This window comes from Neopelma chrysocephalum, unplaced genomic scaffold (genome assembly GCF_003984885.1).
Source record: "Neopelma chrysocephalum unplaced genomic scaffold, ASM398488v2 Primary Assembly neopelma1_146, whole genome shotgun sequence".
NCBI classification, from domain to species: domain Eukaryota; kingdom Metazoa; phylum Chordata; class Aves; order Passeriformes; family Pipridae; genus Neopelma; species Neopelma chrysocephalum.
Genome location: NW_020897808.1, coordinates 761,635 through 787,814, shown reverse-complemented (window position 1 = coordinate 787,814; position 26,180 = coordinate 761,635). Strand labels below are relative to the sequence as shown.

Below are 26,180 nucleotides of genomic sequence, written 5' to 3'. Positions count from 1 at the left end.
TATCATTTCCAGAGACATTCATGTCCACACACACTGCTGCTGCAATGTAGCCAAGAACCTATTAGCACTTTGGAGCCTTCAATTTAAGAGCATCAGTGTGTGACAATTAGATATATTAAATTCTGTTAGGCCAACAAAACTTATGATTTAGCTAACAGAACAATACCAATAATTTATACGTAATTTTTCTATCAGCGATTAATCCACTAGACTTCATGCCTTTATCATGATACTTGTGGGTTTCACTTTTCAGAAAAACCCCATTACAGATATGCAGGCAAGTGCCAAGTTACACCACTACCTATAATTTCATTCTCCTTGCTGCCAAGCTGAGCCTGGGTCTTTTACTATGCGTACAAATGCTAATTACAGCTCAACACTAATGCTAATCCTGACATCTGCTAATTAAAAGATCACATCTTCTGCAGTGTCAGCAGTGCTATTCAAATGAAAACATTAATCAGTTTAAAATTAAAAAAAAAAAAATCAATCAACAAAGCAGGAATTTCAGTCCTTGGTTCAATTAATATCAAAGTGCAAACTGGGAGTACTCTAGAGCAAGTGTCAGTACATTCTTTGAGAATATCTAATGTTCAGTAAAAAGGGAAATTCTCAGCACTGTGTGATTTCTCTTTTCTCTGTAACTGTCCACTTTCTCTCTTACACCTTATTTAATCTTCCCTTCTCTATAATCACAGCACCTCTGAAACTCAAGACCAGCACTTACCAACATCTCATACTTAAACCATGACAAGCACAATTATCTACGTGTATACATTCAAATACCTAAGAAGTCCCACTTCAGTTTCATGGGACCACTCTCTTCTACAGCTAACACCTGGAGCAACAGGATCAGGGCTATCATGGACAACTACAACCCATTAACATACTTTACTATCAACAACCTCTTGGAGAGGACAGTCCACATTTGCTTCCCATTTCAACACACACAGTAGTCAGGGGAAAAGGTTAAAAAGCAGGATGCATCCACCCCATGAAATAAATATGGAGATCACAAACACCCACGAACCAGTCTACATATACCTGGACCTAACACACAGTGCTCCTTGATTTACCCATTCCTACCTCAATATCTTTTGCTTCCTACTTTGTCCCCAGTTCTTCCTTTCCGTGTGAGGGATTTCCCACTGTCCAGCACTTCTGTCCATTCACCCTGCAAGAACCTTCCTGCATGGCAGCTTCACTCTCTCAATGAATAGAGCTGCTACTTCCCAGCTCCTTCTTGCTGCTAGCTTCTTCAATTAGTTTCTTTAGTGCTTAGAAACCATGGTACAGGTGCTCCACAGATAAAGTCGCTCTGAATAGACAACAAGCCTCTTGAATTTCAGTCTTCTCCACCTCTTTCTGGAAGGCAAGTGCTGCACAAGTAGGTGTTTCTGTTTGTTCTGAAGCTTTGCCTATCTCCCTGGTTATTTTTGGCCACCACACATTGGTATTTTCAGTTAGGTTTTCAATGGTTCTTGTTAGATTTTGTATGGGGACTCTGTGAGCTGTTCCATTCTGGAGAAACACATTTGCATTTCTGGATGAAGGAGAAGATGGAGCTGTTGAAGTACCTCTGTCTTTACCCAGCCTTTGCTCCAGAGATGTTGTGAAGATAGGTCAGTTCCAAAAGCACCAAACTCAGACTCTGCTGTGAGAAAGCTAACTCTGAAGAAGGCCAAGTCCCACCACAACATATCTAGAGAGTCAGAATATGCCCCGTGCATTGCATTTTTTTTACTCTTTCTGGTCAGAGATAGGATTATGGGGTTATCAGAGAATCAGGCAGACTACTCCAGTGTCCAAGAAAATGAGAAGAAAATGGTAGTAACTGGAGAATTTGAATAGATGAAGAGAAGGTGCAGCCCAATGGCATTCCAACAGCAACAGTGTCCTATGGAGCAACCTTGTAAAATTCATGTTTACAAAGTACCAGAAGGATGCCTATCAGTAAATACGAATGGCCATGAGAAGTCACCTCAAAAAAAAAATTACCTTGTCTTAGTGGGGCAACACTCCTGCAACCTTCCAAAAGAAAGAAACAATTCCAGTAAAAGGAAAAGCCTATGAGCAGCTTCCAAGGCATCATTGGGAAAGTAGCAAAATAAAGCTTTTCCCTCATTTAGCATGCTAGTGTTCAAAAGTTGTTTAAAATAGTCTGCACTTATTTTGCTGTAGCTCAATAGGAAAAAAAAAAAAGAGCTCTTTGAATTTGTTATACCAGTTAATATTTTTGTTTACAAGGAAACCACAAATCGAGTTTATTGCCTTTTCAACACTGTTAATATGAAAATGCTCCTTTGATGTAAGATGCCAAGGTTTCTTTCCTTTCACCTTCTCAGCTACATTCTCTGCAATTGCAATCTTATCTACACTTCAAAATTTCCACTCTGGTAAAGTCTTACACTGTAATATATCTCTGGCTAATAATACACTGCAGCCAGTTATAAATTAATCATGTTGATAAAAGGTCTAACCAAGTTACCAGTATCATTCTATAACACCCAAGCAATATTGTCAAGTCTTATTTGAATAGAATAGGCAATTCAATCAAGAAAAAGATGTGACAGAGACTTCCGACTGCAAAAGAATCTTAAATCATTAATGAAACTAAGAATTTAATGTATGCAAATTAAATTATATATGCATATTTCAATGGGCTAAAAGTTTATGTGCATACTTTACTTGGGAATCTGCCTTGTGATACGATTAGAAAGAAATAGTGACAATTCAGATTTTTTATTGCTTTGGACTGTAAAGTGTTCATATAATTGATGTTCACCCAAGAAGGTACAAAATCCCATCAGTTAAAGGCAGGCTTCAGATGGCATAATTAGACTGTAGCCCCACTGAATGTGCTATAAGCACTGTCTCAATACATCATTTGAGGATCAGGTCTCACTAGTCTCCACTTGTAAAAAAAAACAAAAAAAAACAACAACAACAAAAAAAACAAACCTGAGGTCATGAAAAACTGGGCACCAGCTTTCACAGAATGCAAAGAAAATAATTTGAGACCTCTCCTCCTCTGGTAATCAAATTCAGCAGGAGGTTCAAAAGTTACCAGAGCATGGCACAGGGCACACTGACCTGTACAACCATTAAATAAGCTTTCTCTCCTGGCAAATCACTTTTTAAAGGTGGGAAGGGAATAGGTGATAAAATATTAATCTTATTGATTGTGCTCTAAGAAAAGTGTTAGAGTCCGATTGCAGAGGATATGACATTTTGTGGCTACTAAACATCTCTTGAAAATTACTATGTTGACGTTTTTCCCCTTTTCAGCAAAGCAGGCTAAAAAAAATTCCCTCAATCAAATGCCAATTTTTTTTGACTTCTGAAATCTAACATAGTATTTCCTGCTATATAAGCCATTCACTGGGAAGACATGAAAATCCAGGCAGTCAATGAGCCATTCAGGAAACTTTTTTTGCCCCCAGCATGGAGAATTATATTGATAAAAATACACACATTGCCACAGTGAAAGCATCTATTGAAGCTCAAGGCAGTAAATGAGAAATAAGATGTCGTTTTCCAGTTTGAGGTAGAATTTACTAATTTAATATCTACTTCTTTTTTTTTTCCTTTTTTTTTTACTTTTTATTTTTCCCAAACAGATTAACAGCACTCCCAATGAAGAAATCATAGCAAAGGTGAAGTCCCAAGGCAGATGTATCCAATGTGCAGCACCACCTCCAGCTAATGCAGAAATGGTACCCATGGAGCCAAAACTCACCAACTGCACCAGCTGTGCTGCACTAGTGACTTCTGTCAAGACGCTGATCCTCCCCATTTGAGGTGAAAATCTGTTTTAGGCTCAGACCCAGGAAAGACCATGCTTAACTGAAAGGGAGGATTTAAGCCCTATTACAGCATCTGTATAAATGCTTTGTTGAATTAAGACTCTGCCCATTTACACCTCTTCCTGTTATCATTTTTCCCTGGGCTATGGCTAAATCACATAGGATCTAATGACCCAATTAAAACATTTCTTAACACTCACAGCACTTTTCATGCCAGCTTTCAACACAACTAATGGCAAAAGAAGGTTAATAACTGGTAATTATCATACCCCTTTTAAGATTTTGATTCTAAAAAAATGAGTGAAAATATGAAAAACAAATTACTGCAAGAAAAGAGCAAGCATTCCTGAACAGTGTTAAACACTATTCACAAGAATAGTAGTTTTGGCTATAAAGGGCAAATATTAAAAACATTCAAGGTATTCTAGCAGTATGAATATTAGAGACTGTACATTCTCAGAATTTCAGCTTTATATAAAACCACTGTAGGAAAAGGTATTAAAATACTACTGTACTGATCTATAGATCAATCTAGAAATCAAACTGATGTCTTGCCAAGATGCAACTATTGAAGTGCATCCTCTAACTTTTCACTGCTCTGTAAAGAAGCTTTCCTTTCATATACGTATACCAACCAATCCCTATGATCCATTTTTACTAACAGAGCTTCAAAATGCTTTAAAACAAAAATAAACAAACAAAACCCACTCTTTAAAGAAACAATAATAAAAAACCCCACCTAACAACGCTACAGAAGTCTGAGTAGCTCCACGAACAGTTTATATCAACAGCTGCTGTAAAACCAGAGGGAACACAAGCCTACATTAAAATAATATTTAAGGCTTTCACAAGAAGAGACTGGCAGATTTGCAGAAATACAGAATGATATTCAGAAAGGAGCCTGTGCTTGGACTTGTCTATTCAAGTGTGTCCTTCAGTAGGAAAGGCTGGTGGTAATGCAACGCCTCAATGCCATTCAGGCTCAATTGGTTCTTTCTTACAGAGGCAGATGCTAAGTTGTACTGACCAGAGTCTCTAGCGTATGGCAAGCTTCAACCACAAACCTAGTTTTCTACAGTAAAAGGAAATTTGTTCAGATTACAAATTTGCAAATATCAGGAAAATCACTGAAAATAAGATTCAACTAAGACACCATTAAATATCATGTTTAAATCCCTTGAACTCTTGACACTGTCGGGAAGTGTTGCCTGTGAGGGGCACAGAGACAGATTTTTAACTCACTCTTAAAAGCTTTGCAGAGTTATAGCTTTCAAATAGCTCAAAGATTTTTTTAATGCAAATTAATTTTATTCAAAATGAACACACATGTCTTTATGACCTCAAGAAATTTTCAAGAAGAGATCTGTGCAAAAGCACTTTGCTTGGCCACTGTAGTTAGGGTATAATGCTGACCTGAAAGTAAGTAAAGATGTTTGATGCACTCACAAATCCCCAGCAACTGGAGCAAATCAAGAGGACTGTGCTATAAACAGACACAAACGCATCGTAAAAGAACCATAATGAAACACCTGCATAGTTTCAGAAGACTACAGAAGGCATGAATATGCTTCATAATCAATGACTTGAAATAAAGGGATCAAGATCAAGGGCTAACAAGTAACCCTCAATAGAACATTCTCAAACCCCTGAATCAGAATTGCTCGTCTCTAGCAAAGGCGGCTAAAACTTTCAAGTAATATTATCCCTTTTTTTGAGGTAACAAGTCTTACAAAATCCTTCATTGGGTCTAACACGCTTCCCCCCTCCAATTATTAGGTCTGATAATTATTACCATAAAGCACAAATAATTTTTAAGCCACACTGAAGTAGACACTGAGCAATATCTGCTTTGTTTTCATTGTTTATTTAAAACTTATTTGTTTAAATGTTCCTTAATCATTAGCTGTGATTCTGTATTTAAATACTTTGATCATCTCTCCTCTTATTTAGAGAAAGGAACATATGCCATTTTACATCAACACTAAAGAACAAAGAAATCTTCCTTTAGTCCTCTAATGAGGGCAAAATCACCCAATGGCATCACAGATATTATACCAGCTGTTAAAAAAAATTCAAAAAAAACCACCTCAGCCACCAGCGTGGGACTGCTACCGAAAATCCCCATCACCAGCCAATTCAAAAGTCATGGCTGTTCAAGGATTCAGTCACTTGCTTAAAAAAATTAAAAGCAACAGTGTGGAGAAGAAACCAGTACCAAATAATCAGGAACAGGGTGAGTGAATTTAGTGCTATGTATCTGCAATATTGATGGATTCGGCCATGTGCTATGCATATATAGCTCTACTTCCAAGAGGTAAGATGCAGTTTGCTCTCGCAGCTTTCTTCCTCCAAAGTTTTGTACAAATTGTAAAATGAATTTGCACGATGCTGAGGTTTGATTCTTAGTTTTTACTGGAATATACTAGAAACAGCTTGAAGAAAGAGAACAGAACGTACTTTGCTTACCAAGGTACCATACATAGGTTGGAAGAGACCATTAAGATCATCAAGTCCAACCATCCACCCAGCACTGCCACTGTAACCCCTAAAGCACTAAACCACATCACCCAGCACCAGATCCAGACACCTCTTAAACACCTCCAGCAATGGTGAATCCACCACCTCCCTGGGCAACCTATCCCAATGCCAGACCACCCCAGTGAAAAATTTGTTTCCAATATTCAATCTGAATCTCCTCCATCTGAGCTTAAGGCCATTCCCTCTGGTCTTCTCACTGCAGGTACAGCAGAAGAGAACGGCCCCCCCCTCACTACAACCTCTTTTCAGGTAGTTGTAGAGAGTGAAGAGTCCACCCATCCAAGCCACAAGCAGCCATTTTTTCTAGGAGGATGCCGTGGGAGACGGTGTCAAACACTTTACTGAAGTCCAGACGGAGCACATCTACAGTCCTCCTTTCATCCACCAAGCGGGTCACATTGTCACAGACGGAGATGAGGCTGGTCAAGCAGGACCCGCATTTCACAAATCCATGTTGTCTGGGCTTGATCCCCTCGTTGTCTTGTAATGGCACTCAGGATGCTCTCTTCTATAACCTTGCCCCAAACAGAGATATGGCTGTCAGGCCTGTACTTCCCTGCATCATCATTCTGATCCTTCTTGTAGACAGGCACTACATTTACTAATTTCCAGTCAGCTGGAACTTCTCTAGTTAACCAGGACTGCTGGTAGATCATTGAAAGTGGTTTGGAAAGTTCTTTTGCCAGTTCCCTTAATACTCGGGGGTGGATCCCACCAGGGCCCATAGACATGTACATGTCTAATAGGCACAGCAGGTCACTAACCATCTCTTCCTGGAGTATGGGGCTTCACTCATCTCCCCATTATCAACTTCCAGCTCAGGTAGCTGAGTATCCTGAGGACAAGTGGCCTCAATATCGAAGACTGGGGCAAAGAAGGCATTAAGTACATATGCATGTGTATATATGCTCACATTCCTACTCACACATACTCGTGTAATATATATATGCTATGTTCAGTGTCCTCTAGAGCAAGAGACTTAGCCAACACATTGGGGACTGACCTTCAGAGCACCTATGGCTGGAAACAGAAAGGTTGGGAGAGCCTCCCACACCCCAGAGGAAACCTCATACACATTTTGAGCAGCTCTGCTCTATCCCGCCACTTGTGCTACTACCATGCAGCTACACAAAAATCAGCTGTAAACTACACAGGAAACTGATCCCAGGTGAAAACAGTCTAGCAAGAGCTACAAACCCAACACGGACTTTAAAATTAGAGCTTCATTTCCCAGCTTGGTTCCCCATGCAGCCACAGAAACAGATGGCAAAATGAAGAGGGTTGATTTGGGGATGCAGTCAAAACTTGCACTGGAACATCTGTCCAAAGTGCAGTTCTGAGGGACTCAAGAGAGAAGATAGAAAAAAAACCTACCTTTTTTTTTTTTTTTTTGGAGTCTTGAAGAGACCAGTAGGATCTATGCATACCATACTGATAGGACATAGCTTTGTTTGATAAACCATTAATTTGTCTGGAACCAGGAGCTTAGGGCTGCAATCTTCCCCTAACTGGCCCAGCATCCCAGTGCACCTACCCAAGGAGTGCCTCCTCACATGAGTCAAGGCAGACACATCTCCCAGCATCTGCCTTTTCAGCATCTTCGCAAACTTTAATGTTTCAGTCCCTGAGAGAAAAAGGGAGAGAAGAGGTGAAAATGCTCAGGTTTGCAGATTACTCCACGTTCTTGAGGAAAAAATATCATGAAGGTACAAAAGTCCATGATGGGAGTCCCACTCAGAATACAGGACTACACAAAATCTAATAGGAGGGATCAGTCCTACACCACCATGCTTGCATTTCTTTTTGTGATATTTAAGGTACATCTTACACCAACTGAAGTGAGAGCTCCTCCAGGGCACAAGCTCTGTGAAGATCAGAGGCCATTTCCATTCTTCCTCATGCACTTCCTGATAGATCAGCTTTGCTGTGCCATGTACCAGCTTATCATGCAGATTCACATTTAAATTGGAAATGCATTACAAGCCAAGGAGAGTAATTTCCTGGGGTGGGATTCAGCTCCTCCATCTTAAGGTATCTGCAATGTAAATGTCTCTATCTGAGTTTGGCACCTTAGGCTTCCTTTACAGTCAGTGAAGAGAAATAAGCTTTTTAGGGTGCAATTCACCTGATATATTTTAAAGGTCTAACATGAAAAGGAAAGGAATCATGCCTCAAAAGTGCCTGCCTCTTTCCATTAGACAGAGGGCCAGTTCAAATTATTAGCTTGCACACAGACATCTCTGTTCAACCAGATAAACAGAACCTACCTCATCCTTCTCCTTTAAAAAGCGAATCAAAAAGAAAATAAAACTTGACAAAACCAAACAGAAAAACCCACCCAAAAAAACCCCCACAAAATCAAAACAAAACACCACAAAAGCCACACACACTAATTCCACAGCAAAAGCGAGGTGCAGAATAAAAGAATAAAATTATAAAAATACCAATTAGCTAAACAAACAGGCCAGAACAATGCCTGCTTCCTGTGCACCACACTTCAGCACTGCAATAAAAGCTTGCTAATGAGCCTGTTAACTGCACCAGGCTTATTCACCAGCAGCCTACAGCAGAGACCAGCCAACAGACCATCCAACGTGTCCCGGTGGATGCCCCCAGATCCAGCAGCACCTCGCTCTGTGCAGTTCAACTCAACTCAGTGACTGAGCAGATACCAGGAAAGCATGCAGGCTGCTAACTGGGATGCTTTTCTAGATACTCAACGGGCTTGAATAATTTCATTCAGTTACTTCAGGAGGAAGAGAAAAAGGTAAAGTCACAAGAACCCCATACTCATCAAAAAGTAGCCAGCAGAAGCTCAAGCAATTTGGAGCCAAGGTTAGTTGTAAGGAAAAGTCAAGCATTTGTCAGGATAAAAATATACACAAGTAGGATCCAAGCATCAACCACTATTTCTGCATAAAGTAATAAATTTAAAAAAAAAAGTTTTGTATCTTTGTTTCTTTCATATCCAAGGTATAACAGGTATTATTTCTGGAACACCAATTTCTAAGGTATCTCCAAAATTCACAGGCTTTGGCACATATGATTTTGGTGAAGTCACTGTACAAATGCAACTTTCCACTGGAATGTTCAAACATCATTTTCAATCAGTAACATACTTAGAACTATCTAAAGAGAAAAGACATGACATTATAAAGGTCAGCACTGGGACTGAAGGAAGTTCTGCAGATGAATCATGGGGCACAAGGGGATTACACTGTGCCACATGCACAACTGAACTCAATACTTCTGCTGCTTGTATCTGCAGGCAATGGTCCTGTTAATCATAACATTATAACATATATAATACATAAGAGGTACATAATAACCTGTAAGTTATTAGGCATAGGTAAAATAAAGTGATAAGAAATTGCCCTTTTTAAAGAAACTTCAATTTCCCACATATTTTAGCAATATTATGAGTCACCACTATATCACTTCTCAAATGTGTCTCCAAATTGAACGAAGCAGATATTTGCAAGCCTCTTCAAGCAGATTCACCCTTTACTTTTCTAGGCAACCTCTTATATGACTAATGTGCAGGAAAATTCAACTCCACAACATTCAGCTCTCAATTAGAGGCTATTTTTAATTAGCTACAAACACTATATCCAAAGACTGTATCAGCAGCAACTGGCCTGAATCAACACACAGCTTTTGAGGAAAACAAACAAAGCAAGCCCACACAAGAAAACCTCTGCTGGCCTTTGTCCAAGCAAGTAAACTAAGGGACATTTCCATTTTCCTTCGAAGATTTCAGAGGATCAGTCAAAGCCAAATTAATTAGGGAAAGACAGCTTCTTCTCAGCTTAAAAATGGAAACAGACTCTTTACTATACACTTACCTGATGAGTAGTACAGAGACAAGGACAACAAAATCATATTAATATGAAAAAGCAGGAAATACATTTTTAACTGGTCTGATATCCTAAAAAGTAAATAAGATGAGAACTGATCAGCACAGTGGTGAGAAAACTCAAAAGGGAAGGAGAAAATAGGAAGTCCCTTATAATCTCTCACTGCATCCAGAAAATAGAGGCAACCACAAGGCTATCTGCTCATTCTCCTCCATGGGCACATACCAGTATCGTTTTTGCCAAGATGTAACACCAGCACCTAGAGCTGAACACCACAGTGTAAACATTGCAAGTCAACATCAAGATTTCACGTGATTTATATGTGCCTCCCAGCAGGTCTTCCCAGATGATGAAGTGCCTTGCCAGCTGCTGAAATCTCAATACCAAGACCGCAGATCTCCATTAAACAAAGCATTGCTCCTGCTGTTAGTTTGTCCCACCCTGTTGATGAAGGATGTCCTCTTGATTAATTTAAATAATTGCTCCGTGTTAAAATAGCATCAGTAGATACACATTGATCATCTTTACATACCCTGGATGTCTGACGTAATGAGTCTGGAAATGGAAGTGAAGAAATGGTAAAGAAAATAGAGTAGACATCCAGCTGGGAAAAGGCTGGAGTAGCCAGGAATCAGCCCCTGCTTTGCTGGAAGGGAAGACACTTGTCAGGGCACAAAAGGGTCCTCGTTTCTCTCTCAATCAACAGAAAATTAGCAAGGAGGCTGTAAAGTTAACATAATTACACAATGACCTTTGAACCTTATTACTGCATACACACACACAGGTTTAACTCATTGGCTGTCAGTCCCTGACTCCCTAACACAAAGTAGGTGTGTTAGGCAAAATTAAGCAAAAAAATTCAACCGGAGTAGAAAGCAAGCAATGTTGCCAACTGGAATAATTAGAATGCACTGCAACACCTTGTGCTGCCTCCAGCATGGGCAATATCCCCTTCCCTAGGTTTTTGTAATGCCTGGCCAGGTAGGTTCCCTTGAGTCCTAGGGAGATGCTGTAAGGAGGAACTTTCTCTTCCTTGTGGCATTTTCCATAGCATTAGTTTTTGTTACTTAGAATGCTGGCACATCTGGGACCTTCAGCAAGAAATGCAGCCTCAAAGTCCGCGCAAGTGTACAGAGTCCTCAAATTCTGCACAGATGAATTCCAGACAAGGAAACGGGATCATAAAATACCTCCTGGTACAGGAGCAGCACTGCTCCCGTGTACCTTTGCCAAGGGCCACCACATCTCACAGGATGGGAAACATCAGTGGTGCTTTCACAGTGTGCACCAACCAAACCAGCACACCCAGCACGTGTGGCAAGTAATTTTTTTTATTTTAAAAAATTCGGTTAGCTTTAGGAGCAACAGAATGCTAGTAAAAAACGCTACCTCCTTTTTTAAACAGCCACCCTAGAAATTTTTCCATGATGGATTTTTATTCTCATTTTTGAGCCTCATCAAAAGTTCAAAATTAGGTGAAATGCTATAGCTTGGCAGCATTTACATACAAAAAAAAAGGTACAAAATTATTATAACAAGTAACTATGGAGTTACTCAGAGCAAGTTACTTCTGCAGAAGAGCAAATGCCAAGTAGACTTTAGTCCAGTGAATTTTCCATCTTCCTTTTCCTGACTGACTTCTAATTTAAGCAGATCGTAATGGGATCATTACTTCTTCTAGCAGGCTGTGCTTTCATACGCAAATTTCATCTCCATAGAGAACCATTTTTAAATGTTTGGGTTTTTTAAGGCTGGATTATAACCTAGCTTCCGTGTAGGTACTCAGATGAGACAAGGCCTGTCTGAGCACCTCACAGAGCTCATGTCAGAGCCAAGAACACCTGTCATCCTTGTGCAACCAGCAAAATGGTTATAAACCCAGCTCTGCACACCCTTATCCTTCCTCTCTGCCCACCACCATCCCAAGGGAATGATTTCATGGCAGGTAGTTTCACTATCCTCAACATGAACCAGCCCTGGGGACACCATCTAGGATGCTAAAGAGGATTGTGTTTGCAGGTCTTTGACCCATGGCTCTGGGCTTGCTGTCTCTTCTACAAAAACAACTCATATCCAGCTGCAAATCTATGGAAGAGTCCCTTAAATGATGGTAATGATGGAAAGTATTCCTCAAATCACCTTGCAAGCAGAAATTATCCCTCAAATTTAATCAAGCATCATGGCAAAATATGCAGGGTTCACAGACACATGAATTCCTGTACTTTATACCCAGCCTCACAGATCTGCATTTGGCATCTGGTGGTATTAGCTGTGCGCTAGGGTAGAAAAATATACCCATACTTAAAAGTTATCAAAAGGTCTGAGAGCTGTCCAGCTTTTAAGAAAAACAATCACGTTTTAACCAAAGAGCAGCTGGAGCATCAGACACCGGAGGACTACTTAGTTGGCACCTCAGGATATCATTAAGGCATGGAGCTCACAACTTCTCCCAGCTCCTGTAAGGAGAGGTTTTGGTTTTACCTCTAGAAGGAGAAATCACTTAATCACCATCTAACCTGATGTAAAGACAGCTGCTGTACAATGCAGGGAAGCAGAGGGGCAGATGGGGATTGATCAAAACAGAGTTTTACAGGAGAAGCACTCTGGGACTCCTTTCCTTCAAAAGTGAACTTTCTCGACAAAAAAGGCCCTTTTACAGGGGAGGACTAAGCCACTCAGAAAACTCACACATCTCACCCTAAAAGATCAGCACAGTCCACTACTGAAAAAGAAAATTTAAAATTTCCAGGTACTCATGTTCCCTTTTCAGTTTCATATTGGGAAAAGCAAGGTGTGTAACTGTGTGTCAACAGCTGAAATCCTATGCAGTTCATACGTTCCATGAAATTTTACCCCTGCACTGCATGGAAAACTATAATGAAGTTGACTGTTTTGCTGGAAAACAGATATATACCAGTGCATGTCCGACTATGTTTCAAAACTGGAAGCCCCATTTAGGGTACTTTTTCCCTGATGAAGGGTCTCACGACAGCTGTGCCTAATAAGAAAGCACTGTGCTTTCAATCACCATGGTTTAACCCCAGCTGGCAACCAAGCCCCACATAGCCACTTGCTCACTCCCCTCAACAGGACGGAGGAGAGAATCAATCAGAAGAGAAAAAGTGAGAAAACTCATGGGTTGAGATAAAGACAGTTTGATAGGTAGAGCAAAAGCTGTGCAGGCAAGCAAAGCAAAACAAGGAATTCATTCACCACTTCCCATGGGCAGGTAGGTGTTCAGCCATATCCAGGAAAGAAGGGCTCCATCACACATAATGGTTTCTTGGGAAGACAAAAAGCCATCACTCCGAACATCCCCCACTTCCCTCGTCTTCCCCCAGCTATAGAGCATGCTGAACATGAGCCATATGGTCTGGAATATCCCTTGGGTCAGCTGGGGTCAGCTGTCCTGGCTGTGTCCCCTCCTATTTGTGCACCCCCAGCCTCCTCACTGGAGGGGTGGGTGACAGGTAGAAAATGCCTTGACGCTGAGCAAGCCCTGCGCAGTAGTGACTCAAATATCCCTGAATTATTGACCCTGGTTCAAGCACAAATCCTAAACACAGAACCATACCAGCTACTATGAAGAAAATTAACTCTACCCCAAGCAAAACCAGCACACCAAGGATAAAAACAGGGAAGATGAGAATATTTACCTACATTTCACATTTTCTCATTGTTGGACACAAGAGGTTAAACACCTCTGGTGAAGCCTGCCTTCCTTATTCATGGATTAGCCTCTTTCCCTTAGTCTCACTGTTTTGATGGAACTATTATAAACCATAGGACTGCTTAAGGGTATCAGCACTGATCCCAAGAGTCAACTACCATGATTCTGTGGTTTGTTGTTTGTAGATATTTGTTTGTGGGTTTGGGTGGTTTTTTTATACCTGCAAAATCTAAGCATCTTAAAAGCTCTAGCAAAAACATAAGACTATTGATACAGAGCTAGTATATATATGTGCATCACTTGATATGTCAAACCATATGCCAGCAGGGAGGTCCTGAAGTATGTAAAGCTTGATCCAAAAATAATTCTTGGCAGAACTGGGGCCTGATTCTGCAACATATGATAATTTCCCTACACATACATCCTATTCTCACACCTGTGCACTTGCGTTATCTTCTTCCCCCAAACCCATCGTAACTCCCTACACCAAAAAAAAAAAAAGCCCAAACCCCAAAACACGTTGCACAGCTGTCTCACTGTCACATCTATTATTCAAGAAAGGTCTCATTGAATAAATGTCTGTTCAGAGGCTCTAAACAAATTTCATTTCTGAACACCACTGTCTGCAGCCCAGCAGGCCATTTCACTAAGATAAGATCACACATTTAATCAAACGCTTCAAAAAAGAAATACACACCGAGTTTGCTTAATAACGTCAAATAATAAAAGTGCAGCGTTGGCAGCATACTAATTTTTAGTGCTCTTTCTTCTTTGAGGGTTGTCTCAATAGTCAAGGTCAACCGTACATGGGATTTCTTCTAATTAGGGCTTCTGGTAATGGTTAGACCTGCTTACACTCACCACTTAGCCATGGTTTTCTCTAAAATGAAGACATCTCTCATTTTAAATTAAATCATTGCAGCATCCCACCCAAGTGTGACAGACAAAACTGCACAACACTGCTAATTCAATAGAGAACGTAAATGAAAGACAACAAAAACCACATCTTTGTGGTCAACAAGGAATCACTCCCACAAATGTCTATGGTATAAAAGGAAAAGCAATTTACAGGAAAAAAACCCCAAAATGTGATTATCTGTTTGGTGTTTGATTACAGCTCCTACTGCAACCCAGCAGAGACCTATTTGAGTTAGAAATTAGAAGTGGACTTGGCACCCTTAGGTCAAAATACATTTTGCCATTTATTTTATTGTAGTAGTAAGAGGAACCAGCTCAAAGAAATAGCATTACATTACTACTACAGCAAAATACATCTATATTATTACAGACTAGACTTTCATGGTATTCTTCACTAACTTGCCTGTTACTCTGGCTATTAAGATTTATTTATTTACTCATTTAAGTAATCAGCTTTACCACAATGACTACTGCTGAAATAGGCTTTGCTCCCGAATTACATGAACTTGGGAGAACCCTGGACCCTCGCTGTGCTCAAGCCTGCAGCTTGAAAAGGGTCAAACAAAAGCTGGCATCCTCACCCTTACAGCCTGGCTCACGGGTTATGCTGCTCTGCCCTTCACTTGCATAGGATGAGGGAGCGATCAAGCATAAAGGTATTGGAGAAGACAACCCCCCATCTGCTGCTCCCAAATCTGAAGAAGACAAACAGCAAGGCAGCTCTCAGAGATATTCCCCATCCCATTCTCCCATCCACAAACATCCCTGCAGACAGAGTGGAGGTCCAGATTCTCCCCTCAAATGGGGAAATTGCACAGTAGTTTAGGCTGGCATAAACAACCACTTGAGTCTACTTGCAAACATCTTTCTACATCTTTAAAACATCTCAAGTTTTACCCAAGACCTCAGCCCCCCTGCAAACAGGGGAATATTCAGGTGGGAATATCCACATCCACTTTGTGATGTGAGCCTGTATTTCTCATCAAAACAAGGACACTGGCACAGGTATAATTCCCTTGTCCCAGTGAAATGTTGTCCACCTTGACTTCAGCAAGGCTTTGGACATTCTCTATCACAACATCCTCACAGGAAAGCTCAGGAAGTATGGCCTGAATAAGTGGACAGTGAGATGGATTGAGAACTGGCTGACCAGCAGATGCCAGAGGGTTGGAATCAGTGGCCCAGGGTCCAGCTGGAGGCCTGTCACTAGTGGTGTCTCCCAAGGTTCAGTACTGAGCTCAGTTTCATTTAACTTACCATCAATGATGGGGCAGATGCCTCCTCAGCAAGTTCACTGATGACACAAAGCTGGGAGGAGTGGCTGATACCCCAGAGGGCTGTGCAGCCCTTCAGAAGGACCTTGACAGGTTGAAGAGATGGGCAGAGAAGAACTGTCTGAAATTCAACAAAGGCAAATGCAGGGCCCTGCACCTGGGGAATAATAACCCCAGGCACCAGGACGGGCTGGGGACTGACCTGCTGGAAAGAAGCTCTGTGGAGAAGGACCTGGGAGTCCTGATGGACAACAAGCTGTCCATGAGCCAGCTGTGTGCCCTGGTGGGCAAGAAGGCCAATGGTATCTCGGGGTGTATTAGAAAGAGCATTGCCAGCAGGTTGAGCGAGGTGATCCTGCCCCTCTACTTAGCCCTGGTGAGGTCTCACTTGCAGTGCTGTGTCCAGTTCTGGGGTCCTCAGGACAAGAGAGACATGGAGCTCCTGGAACAGGTCAAGCAGAGGGCTACAAAGATGATTAAGGGACTGGAGCATCTACAGAAAAAATTCTTTACTGTGAGGTTAGTGAGGCACTGGAACAGGTTGCCCAGAGAAGGTGTGGATGCCCGGGCAGCGAGTGTTCAAGGCCAGGCTGGGTGGGGAATTGAGCAACCTGGTCTGGTGGAAGGTGTCCCTGCCCATGGTAGGGGGGTTGGAACAAGATAATCTTTAAAGTCCCTTCCAACCGAAATTATTCCATGATTCCATGATTCTATTTCTCTTACTGAGATACAATAGGCTAAGAGAGTTGGGACTGTTCAGCCTTGAAAAGAGACAACTGAGAGGGCACCTCATCAACGTATATGATTATCTGAAGGAAGGGTGTCAAGAGGATGGAGCCAGGTTCTTCTCGTTAGTGCCAAGTAAAAGGACAAGAGGCAACGGGCAGAAACTGGTACACAGGAAGTTCCATCTGAACATGAGGAAGAACTTTACTGTGCAGGTGACTGAGCATTGGAACAAATTGCCCAGAGAGACCGTGGAGTCTCCCTCATGGGAGATATTCAAGAACTGTCTGGATGCAATCCTGTGCAATGTGCTCTAGGATGACGCTGCTTGACCATATGACCCACTGTGGTCCCTTCCAACCTCTACAATTCTGTAATTTTAGCCTCTCTTTGGGAAATTGGAGATGTTGTAGAGAAAAGGGCTCCCCACTCCTGCAATCGAAATGCCTCGCACAGGCTTTAGAAAGACTCATTGCAAATTGGTGACCTACTTAAGGAGATCTATAAAGCGTATTACAATTGTAGTTGTGGATCCCTTGTCAAAAAGTCACAAGTTATCACTCTATGCAGTGCAATTGCTACATTTCAAATACCTATCAGGATGAATTTTACACATGATATGTATCATTTTGGAGTCATACCAAATAAAGCAGTGATTATAACATTACTGTCCTTTAAAAAAAAAAAATTAAAAAGAGGGGGAGGGAAAGACACACAGCCATTCCACACACCTGCATCCATTAAAGATAATCCAAAATGACATTTTCTTGCAGAAGTCTGTTCTGTGGGAATTGCAAGTGCAGTAGTTACATCATAATTTCCCTCAGAAGGAAGTGCAATATATACACCAAACTTTCAAACTATTAAAGGCTGTCATTGCAATATCCAAAATCCAAAGAAATGACATTTTAGATTACACACACAGTTCCAACAAGGTCAAGCTGAAGCACATAGTCCAATGTAGAAATCTGTGGTGTGCTGGAAACAAGAATGGCTGTTCTCTGGATACTGTGGATAAGCCATCTACTACAGGATTATAAACCAGTTTTGTGCACCTCCAGATAGCCTTAACATAAAAAAATCATTCAGGATTCAATCCCAAAGTCTTTTGTTACTGTAGAAAAAAAAGGAGGTGGGGAAAAAAAAAACAACAAACCAAAAATGCAAAAGAACACACAAACAAAATCAGCAAATAAGAATTCACATTACATGGCAGATATATGGGTAAAAAAACTGCAGCATACATCTTGCTGAAACAAAAACACCCGAACAACGAAAACCTGCCCCCTTTGAAATGAGTGGTGGGAATTTGCACCATTTCAAAATCACAATGTTTCAGTCAGTAACACACACACGCAACGGCAGTGTGAAAGAAAAGAGGTTAACATGATCCCTGAAATTCTCCTCAACTGTCTCCATCAGTGAAGCCTATTCAAAGAGACAGCTACAATGGGTGCTTTTTTTTTCTGTCCTCCAGCAGTCTTTGGATCAGGAAAAAATAAAAATAAATTAAATTAAATTTAAATAAAACAAAATAAATTTTTTTAAAAGGGGGAAAAGGAGGGGGGAAAAAGAAAGGGAAAAAAAATACAGAGAGCTATTGAAAATCTCCTTACAGGGTCAGCTGTCACTGGAATGCATTTGAGTATTCAGGGTACCCACCCATGCAGAACATCAAAAACTGGGCTTGGGTCCCTCCCCTATTCTCACGGGCTTAAGCCACGGCTTGGTTTGCAACACGGCGCTAACAGCAAGGCAGGGCAGTGCCTCTGCAGGGCTTGTAAACATCCAGACCCACCCATCAAACAGGGGCACAGCTTCTGCTTAAGGATTCACTTATGTCCTGGTGTCCTCCAAGACAACAAGTTGGGTTCCTTAAAAAAAAAAAACAGTCAACAGCTCAGCTGCTCTCAGAGCTGGGCTCCTTTGAGCTAAATTCCCCATCTAACCTAGATCTGCCCAAAGTTAGGTAGCACACATAGTTAACATGCCCCCAACTTCTTCCTTGAAGGAAAATGTTGACATCCCCAAGAAAGCTGCAAACAGCACTTCTGCAACACAGTGATGCTTCTCTTCTTCGTTCCGAGGGCAATGAAAAAAATCTCATTAAGGCAGGCTTGGGATCAGCAACTTCAGAATGGGAACAGGCTGCTACAATAAATAAGCAAGGACCAGCACTGACTCTGATAAAACATGTGGTTGCTCAGCACATCTGAAAATGTGGTTGTTTTAGTTTGGTATTGGACTACTAGCCAAGCAACTCAGTTAAAATTTTAAAACTGCAAGCCCATGCACAAGTATTTAGTTATTGTCCATCACTGCACCTACCAAAAAACAATCAGAAAATAAATAGGGAAAGTTTTTCCAGCAACAAAATAAAAAAAAAATCCCTCTATGCATCAGCACCACCATTTCACAAACAAATGCTATGTATGCACACACACAAACAGCTGCAGGTACATGTGTCTTGGGTATAGGTGCAATTTTTAGATTGCACCTATAACCAAAATTCTTTTTCACTTCCTTGAGTTTGACAAAAAAATCAGAACAGTGTCTGTTCCCCAAACCACATTATTTATGTGTCTATTTATGTGTCTGCATGTAATAAATGGATGTGCTAAGACTGCATTAGTCAGGATGTTCCTGTTCCACAAAATTTAAACAGTGTCCATTCTTGCAGTGTCCTCACCTCTGGAACTAGATTACTGGTTCCTGTGGAGCGGGAAAGGGACTTACTGTAAAAACTTATACGTGTGCAATGACTCTTACAAGCTACCTACTTGCTGTTGGTATAAAATGACTAAGAGTCTTATCCAAAGGTGCCAGGTTTAGACTAGACCTCTTCTCAGAACGGCGCTGTGCAACGCTGGCACCTTAGTGCAGGACTTTACAGTAGGGCAATTCATGGCTAAATTTTAAGCACCACTTCTACAGAAGCAAAGGGAGTCCTCTTTCACTTCATTTTAACTTTGCATCACTGCAAGAAAACATTCATGTTGGTCCTTTGTATTTATGACATTTTGTTTTAAGTTCTAGAAATACATAGCTCCATTCCAAAGTTCAAAATCAATGACTTTACCTGATATAAATCAATGCAACTGCAATCAAATCAGTAAAGCTCTTAAAATTAATAGTAGCAAAGCTATAACACAACCTACTCAAAACACTGCGAATAATACTTCAAAGCTGTTCCCTGACAGGTACCCACTGCAATGAAGTAGAGTTGTGCTACAGACCTCTGAATCATTAGGTCTGTAGCCACTGAAATCATTCCTATGTAATTACTCACATGTTGACAAACGTGCTTTAAAAAAATAATTTTAAAAAATCCTGGCAGTGTGAGACCATACACCAATGGATGGTCTGTAAAAGTATATTGCTTTTAGGCATTCAAATGAAATGTATAGCTTCATATTGCTTAACTAGGACAGCTGCCAAACTCTTCTTTGCTTCTTTCAGAATGGTATCTATTTCATGACCCTTGAAACTGTCAAGTATCAAACAAAAGTGTCTTGATTTTAATTTTTTTACTGTTTTCGGGAACACATTTTAGAAGTGTACATTTCTTTCAACTCTTCATCTTCAACAACTGCTTTGTTCAGCCTGAAATGCCACCTCTGGCAAAGACATTACAACACAATAAGTAGAAACTTGATGATGAAGCTGGGGAATGTTTTTGAAAAGATACCACATCTGAGATTCTGGAGCTTCTTTTGAGAAGATAACATATCTGAGATTCTCGAGCGTCTTCCCCTCCCAGGGAAGCCAAAAGAAGTGCTCCACTGACTACACTGGGAACTCCATCACAGATGCAGTGGTACCTCCCGTGGACGTGAGTGGGCCTGAAGAAGTAGAGATGAAAAGTTCAAAAAGAGATAAAAAAAAAAAGAAAAAAAAAGACAGAAAGACAAAGGCCATTTATAAACAGTGTAGTGCTCCTGTCTCAGCCAGAGCAAAACACAGAGGTTTCAGGCAGGCTGAAAAAAATCCCACACTGAGCATTGCTTAGTAAGTAAAACAGTGGTCCATAACACAATTAAAAAAAAGTTTTCATTGCCTGAAAAGAGTAGCTACCCTGCTATAGCTACAGATGCTTGGTGCAATGGCTGATAAAAATATCTACCTTACAGGTAAAACCAGAAGGCTCTCAGAAAAGAGTGCTGAAGGAAAAGCTGTAGTGTCAGGGTGTCCTTAGAGAAGTTGTCTCAAAAATGAACACTTAGCTTACAGCCAGGAGACACATGCATTTCAGACTGCACTGTAGAGATTATCTAGTGAGGAACATAATACAAGCATTACACTGCAAACCTGGAGGCCAAAAACAGGCAATGAGATAATGTCTTAGATACAATCACATCACAGATTTGAGTAGGAGGTGGTTTCCTTGCCATTAAAGTAGCCAAGAATTAAAAGTAGATGCTTAAAAGCAAAGTTCTTCTATTTCATCAGCCTGCTCTGGGAGCTTCCACTGCTAGTAGGCACCAGAATGAAATCAGGGAGTGCTAGAGCATCTCAGCACCTACAGAAACCAGGACATATTCACAAACGTCTCAAGTAGGGATTAAAGAGCCTGATATTCAGTGCTGGTGAGGATCGTGACAAACATTTGGCAAGGCAGACATGACCCCAGGAGATGATGTAGTCAGAGGCCAGCATGTCAGACTACCTTGCTGGGACAGGTATGTTCCTACAAATACACCAGAGCACAGTGAACTGGTGCAAGTGACACAATTTCTAGCTCTCCATCCTACGGACAACTGAAAGCAATGGCTTCAGACATAGCAGGGACTAAAGTGTGTATGTACACTCTAAATCTGGCAATGTGGTGAACTTTTCATATTCATGTCCCAGTAGGAGGGCATCTACTGGATGAGAAAAGGACCAGCAGGGAAGAACCGGGAGTCCAAATGAACTACAATAAACATCCCTCCAAAACATCAATGCTCACCAAGTGCATCCCACCCCAATAAGCAGTCCATCATCAAGAGGCAGGAAAAAGCATTTTTATTTTGCAGGGCTACCCTGATCTCTCAGTATTGTCCCAAGTAATACATCAATATTGTGATGTCTAGCTTTCAGATGATCACTGCTCCAAAAAAAAATTAATTTTTGAGGTGTTTTTCCAAACCTCTTGTGATGTGCAAGAATGCTCTAAGGAGTAAGAATTTTTATCAGAATCACTCCAATCACAACGTTGGATTGTTTCCACAACCACCAAATAACATAATTACAACAGAAAAAAAAAAAGTGAACTTATTTAAAGCATAGAAATCCTCATGCCCCTCCTGCGTGTTTTAGCTTTTCCCTGATCCATTCTTGCTCCCTGAATTCCATCACTTTCATCAATCATTAACCCATCCTTTATACTGTGTCACGCATTAAATAGCTTCCTAGTCAATCTACACCAGTCCCAACACTATTAGTATTAAAATCTGTAATAATAAATCATCCGTTCCTAGGACTTCTCCATTTACAAAGACTTCACTCTCCTGTATGCATCTCATTTATTCGTATTGATGATGCATACACTCATGCTCTGAATGTGAAAACCCTGACAGCACCATCAGGCCCTCCAACTGAGTGTTGTCTAAAGCTAAAGGTCATGCATATTCCTCTTCAGTCCTGGCTTACCTGCCTCTAAATATTTATTTATTTATTTATTTTTGTAGCAGCCCTGCGACGCTGGGGAGCACGCAGACACCCAGCTCATCAGGCAGCCGGCTGGATCCGTGTGCCTGCATCTTCACCTACAAACCTGCCTGTATTTCCCTCCCAGCCAGCAAAGAGCCCCGGCTTCATTTTTCGCAACAGCAGGCAGGGCAATTCGTTTTCTGTTTCAGGAGCAAAAAGCAATTAATGCCTGGATAGGCAAGCCGAGCACCTCTGCCACATCAACCCCGACTGGGAGGGACATGGTCCCCATGGCATCATCCCAACCTGTGGGATGCACGGCCGAGCAAACAAAGGAGGGGATGGACCCGGCAGGTGCTCAGGCACGAATTTAAATTTCCTAGGCTGAGACATAAACTACTTCATCTCCGGAGGGCACTGAGAAACCGAACCCCTAGGTCCCGCTGTTGTCACAAAAAACATCTGAGCGAGGAAGGACTGTAGCCTTAAACTTAATAAATACCATTAAAATCTCATTGCCCCATAAAGCAGGACTCGGCATTTTCCCTGTCATCAATCTACACTGCCATTTATCTTGCTCTGGAATAAACGTTAAATTAAACATACCCTCTCCTAACCACCCCAGGAAGAAAAGGGAAAATACATATTTATTTAATAATAGAAATTATATGGAACTTACAGGTCAAAACTAGCTTTATAAACATTTCAGTCCTTCTGGAAATGAACATACCAGAGATTTGTATCGACTTTATTTTTTGCTAGCAGGTAACAAGACAACAGTCACTTTATAGTAAATCAAGCCTAAATAAGGAAAAAGTAATCTTAAGGAGCAGGAACAGGAGCAGCCTCAACCATAACAAGGGTGACTGACTCCTGTTCTCTCAGAGCAGTTGTTTTACCTTTAAGTAAAAAATACAACTTTTTTAGGGAAAAAAAGACAGCTTTATGGTAGAGCCCTAACCTGAACTTTATCTCCCACCATCAGTATGGGTGCACAGATTTTCTCCCTTCCTGATCTGGTATTCTCAAGTGACGACTGCTGACTTTTTGACAGCAGCCCATTTTAACCTGCAACACCTGGTTTACTCCCATAAAAAAACTCTATGAAAGAATTTTTCCTAATGAATACACAGTAGAAGCCTGTTCATATTGAGAACCCCTGGAAATGATGATAAATGAGCTCTACAAAGCACATGCTACTACTCAATACCAAGCAGGCAGCATTGGCTGTGCTCTTAAGAGACAGCATTCCACAATGGAAATGGAATTTATTTCTTTTTAACTCCAGGGAAGGTATTTTTTTTTTGGTCACCTTTGAAAATTTTGATCCTACACTCTGGAATAATCAGGGCTGTAATACAGAAAGCAATTGCAACCAGCAGACTACCTATCTGCCTTGTATCAAGAAACAGATGGCATTTTCACCCTTTTTCTTGCATCTCAGCCTCAGTCTAAGCAGCTGGCTGCCTGGAACCAGAACTGTGAGAGTGGAAATGGCAATAACTCCTAATGAGTGATCTAAACAGGAAAGTAAATACAATAGACATGGGTTGTTTTGGCTAAAGCAATAATGATCGCTACAGTTGACAAGCAGACAACAATACATTGCTTTTGGCCATAATACGAGTTGTTTTAACTACCGCAGAGAAGAATCTCATGCCTATCAGGAAAGGGAGAGAAAGAGAGGCTCCTTTCTTACCTCGCCATCCCTCAAGCAAAACTAAATATCTGCCTATCCATAGGGAAAGGGTGGGGGTAAAAAACCCAACTAAATGTACTGGGGGGTCAACGCTGCTTCCATGGACAACTCTGGACACAAGACTGCTGCAGAAACTCATCCTTGAAGGCAATCCCCCAAATACCCAGGGAACATCTCTGGGGCACTGTACCTACATCTTCATTAGCAATAATGGGCACCAGCTCGATGTAAGCTCCGTAGACTGGGAAACAGGAACGGGTTGCTTTCTGGCTGATGGCAGGGAGCAACCATCAGCCCTAAAACCGTCTTTTCCAACTTATGCAGTCAAAAGATAACTGCAAGGGTAACACAAATAAATAATTAAGCGAGCGAATAAACAAAACGTTAAAAAAAAAAAAGAGGGCACTAAAAACGCGATTTTCTTCTTCCAGCCATACATATCGGCCCTTGCTCAAAAATCCCTCTGGCGAACGCCAATCCTATACTGTTAGAGCCGGCAAACGCAACCTCGCAGGCAGGAGGTGGGAAGCCCCGCACATCCCTACCTACGCCTTACGTTCCGCTCTCCGGCTGCACGGGAAGGCGAAGATCGCGCCTACCTGTAACCCGGGGCCCCCGGCTGGATGCAGACCTCAACCCCACCACCTCATACCGACACACAGGCGATCCCCCTAGCGCACACCCCCAGTTCGGCATTCGGCAACATCCCCCCACCCATGCCCCCTGATATCCAGGAAAGCGACTGCTTCTCGAGGCACCCTTCAGCAATTAAATAGAAACGGAGATCCGCGAAAGGGTGGGCATGAGCACGGGGTGGAGGGACATAATGAAACTCAGGAATTTCTCAGTGTAACACCAGCAAACCCACCGGTCCAACGCGGTGCCTTTCACAGAAAAACAGAAGAGAGAGTAGAACAAAACCTACCAGGTCCCCTCCATCTCCTCACTGCCTTTGCCACCCTAGTCGTCCACGGCCAAACCAGGCTAGAGCCTACAAGGCATCTCCCAACAAGATGCACACCCCTCGTCTCCACTATCGTCCCCCCCCCCCCCACCATGCAGACCCAGAGAGATGCTCTCCCGTTACCTGGGGGATCCAGCCCCCCTGAAGGCAAACTACCGTTATTATGGAATAATTCAATCCAAGCGAGCGCTCAGAGCGGCCGGCACCCTTCAGCCCAACGCAACCGGGCAAGGGTGCAACTAAGGGCCAGGCAAGGGCAGGTGAGCATCCATCCGCTGGGTGGTTAGTTACCTTTATTCACCTCTGGCTCCTGAGATGCGAGTCCCCATCAGATCCTCAACAACCTGCAGCAGAGAGCTGCTGCCACAATCCAGCCATTAAAACCAGGGGTGGGAGTAGGAAGCAGACCTGGCCACAGTACCAAAGCCCCCAGCCAGGAGGAAAAGGGGGGAACGAGAAGCACGGAACGTCCCTCAAGGAAGGAAAAATTGAAAAAAAAAAAAAAAGAAGGAAAAAATAGAAGTAGAAGTCTCTCCTTTTCTGCCGTGTTCTTCTGCTACACAAGCTTCCTCCCGGAGGACGAGGGTGTGTGGGGATGGGGGAGGCGATCGCTTCCTCCTCTTCCCCGCCGTCGCCGACCCCTCTGGACGAAAGCCCCGCTCCGATTTACCTCCTCCAGGTGGGCAACTTCAGAGCAAGGTGATGTCTCCGGAGCCGGCACCACCGGCCAGGCGATTCGGATGCGGCAGAGTCATTGCCTGTGCTGCTGCTGCTGCTGCCGCCTCTGCTGCTGCTGCTGCTGGGGAAGAACAGCCGCTGCCGAAGAGACCACCAAAAAAAAAAAAATAAAAAAGGAGAGAAATCTTCCACCATCCCCCTTTCTCTCTCTCCCCTCCAGCACCAGCCGCTCTTCGCATCCGCTCCCCTGCCCGCGGCCCCTCGCTCCGCCGGGGCTGGGGGACACAAAGGCGCCCGCGCGGAGGGAGGCGGGTGGTCCTCAGCCCCCCGCGCTCCGCCGACACCCCGGATCCTTCCTCCTCCTCCTCCCGCTGCGGAGACCGCCAGCCCCGGCTCGGCGCGGGCGGGCGGGCGGGCGG

At 42.2% G+C, this 26,180-nt stretch overlaps 1 protein-coding gene across 22 annotated transcripts in view; it reads right to left on the bottom strand.

The window, feature by feature from the left end:
* The window catches only part of ADGRL3 (adhesion G protein-coupled receptor L3), a 508,023-nt gene extending 481,878 nt beyond the window's left edge, over positions 1 to 26,145 (bottom strand). For 21 of the 22 annotated variants that reach the window (XM_027700313.1, XM_027700317.1, XM_027700296.1 and 18 more), the window contains exon 1: positions 25,375 to 26,145. The gene's annotated coding sequence lies outside the window, so the exon portion shown is untranslated. Of the gene's footprint in view, positions 1 to 25,206 lie in introns of all 22 variants that reach the window. The other variant, XM_027700297.1, reaches the window with a different exon arrangement.
* Between the last annotated feature and the right edge of the window lie 35 nt (positions 26,146 to 26,180).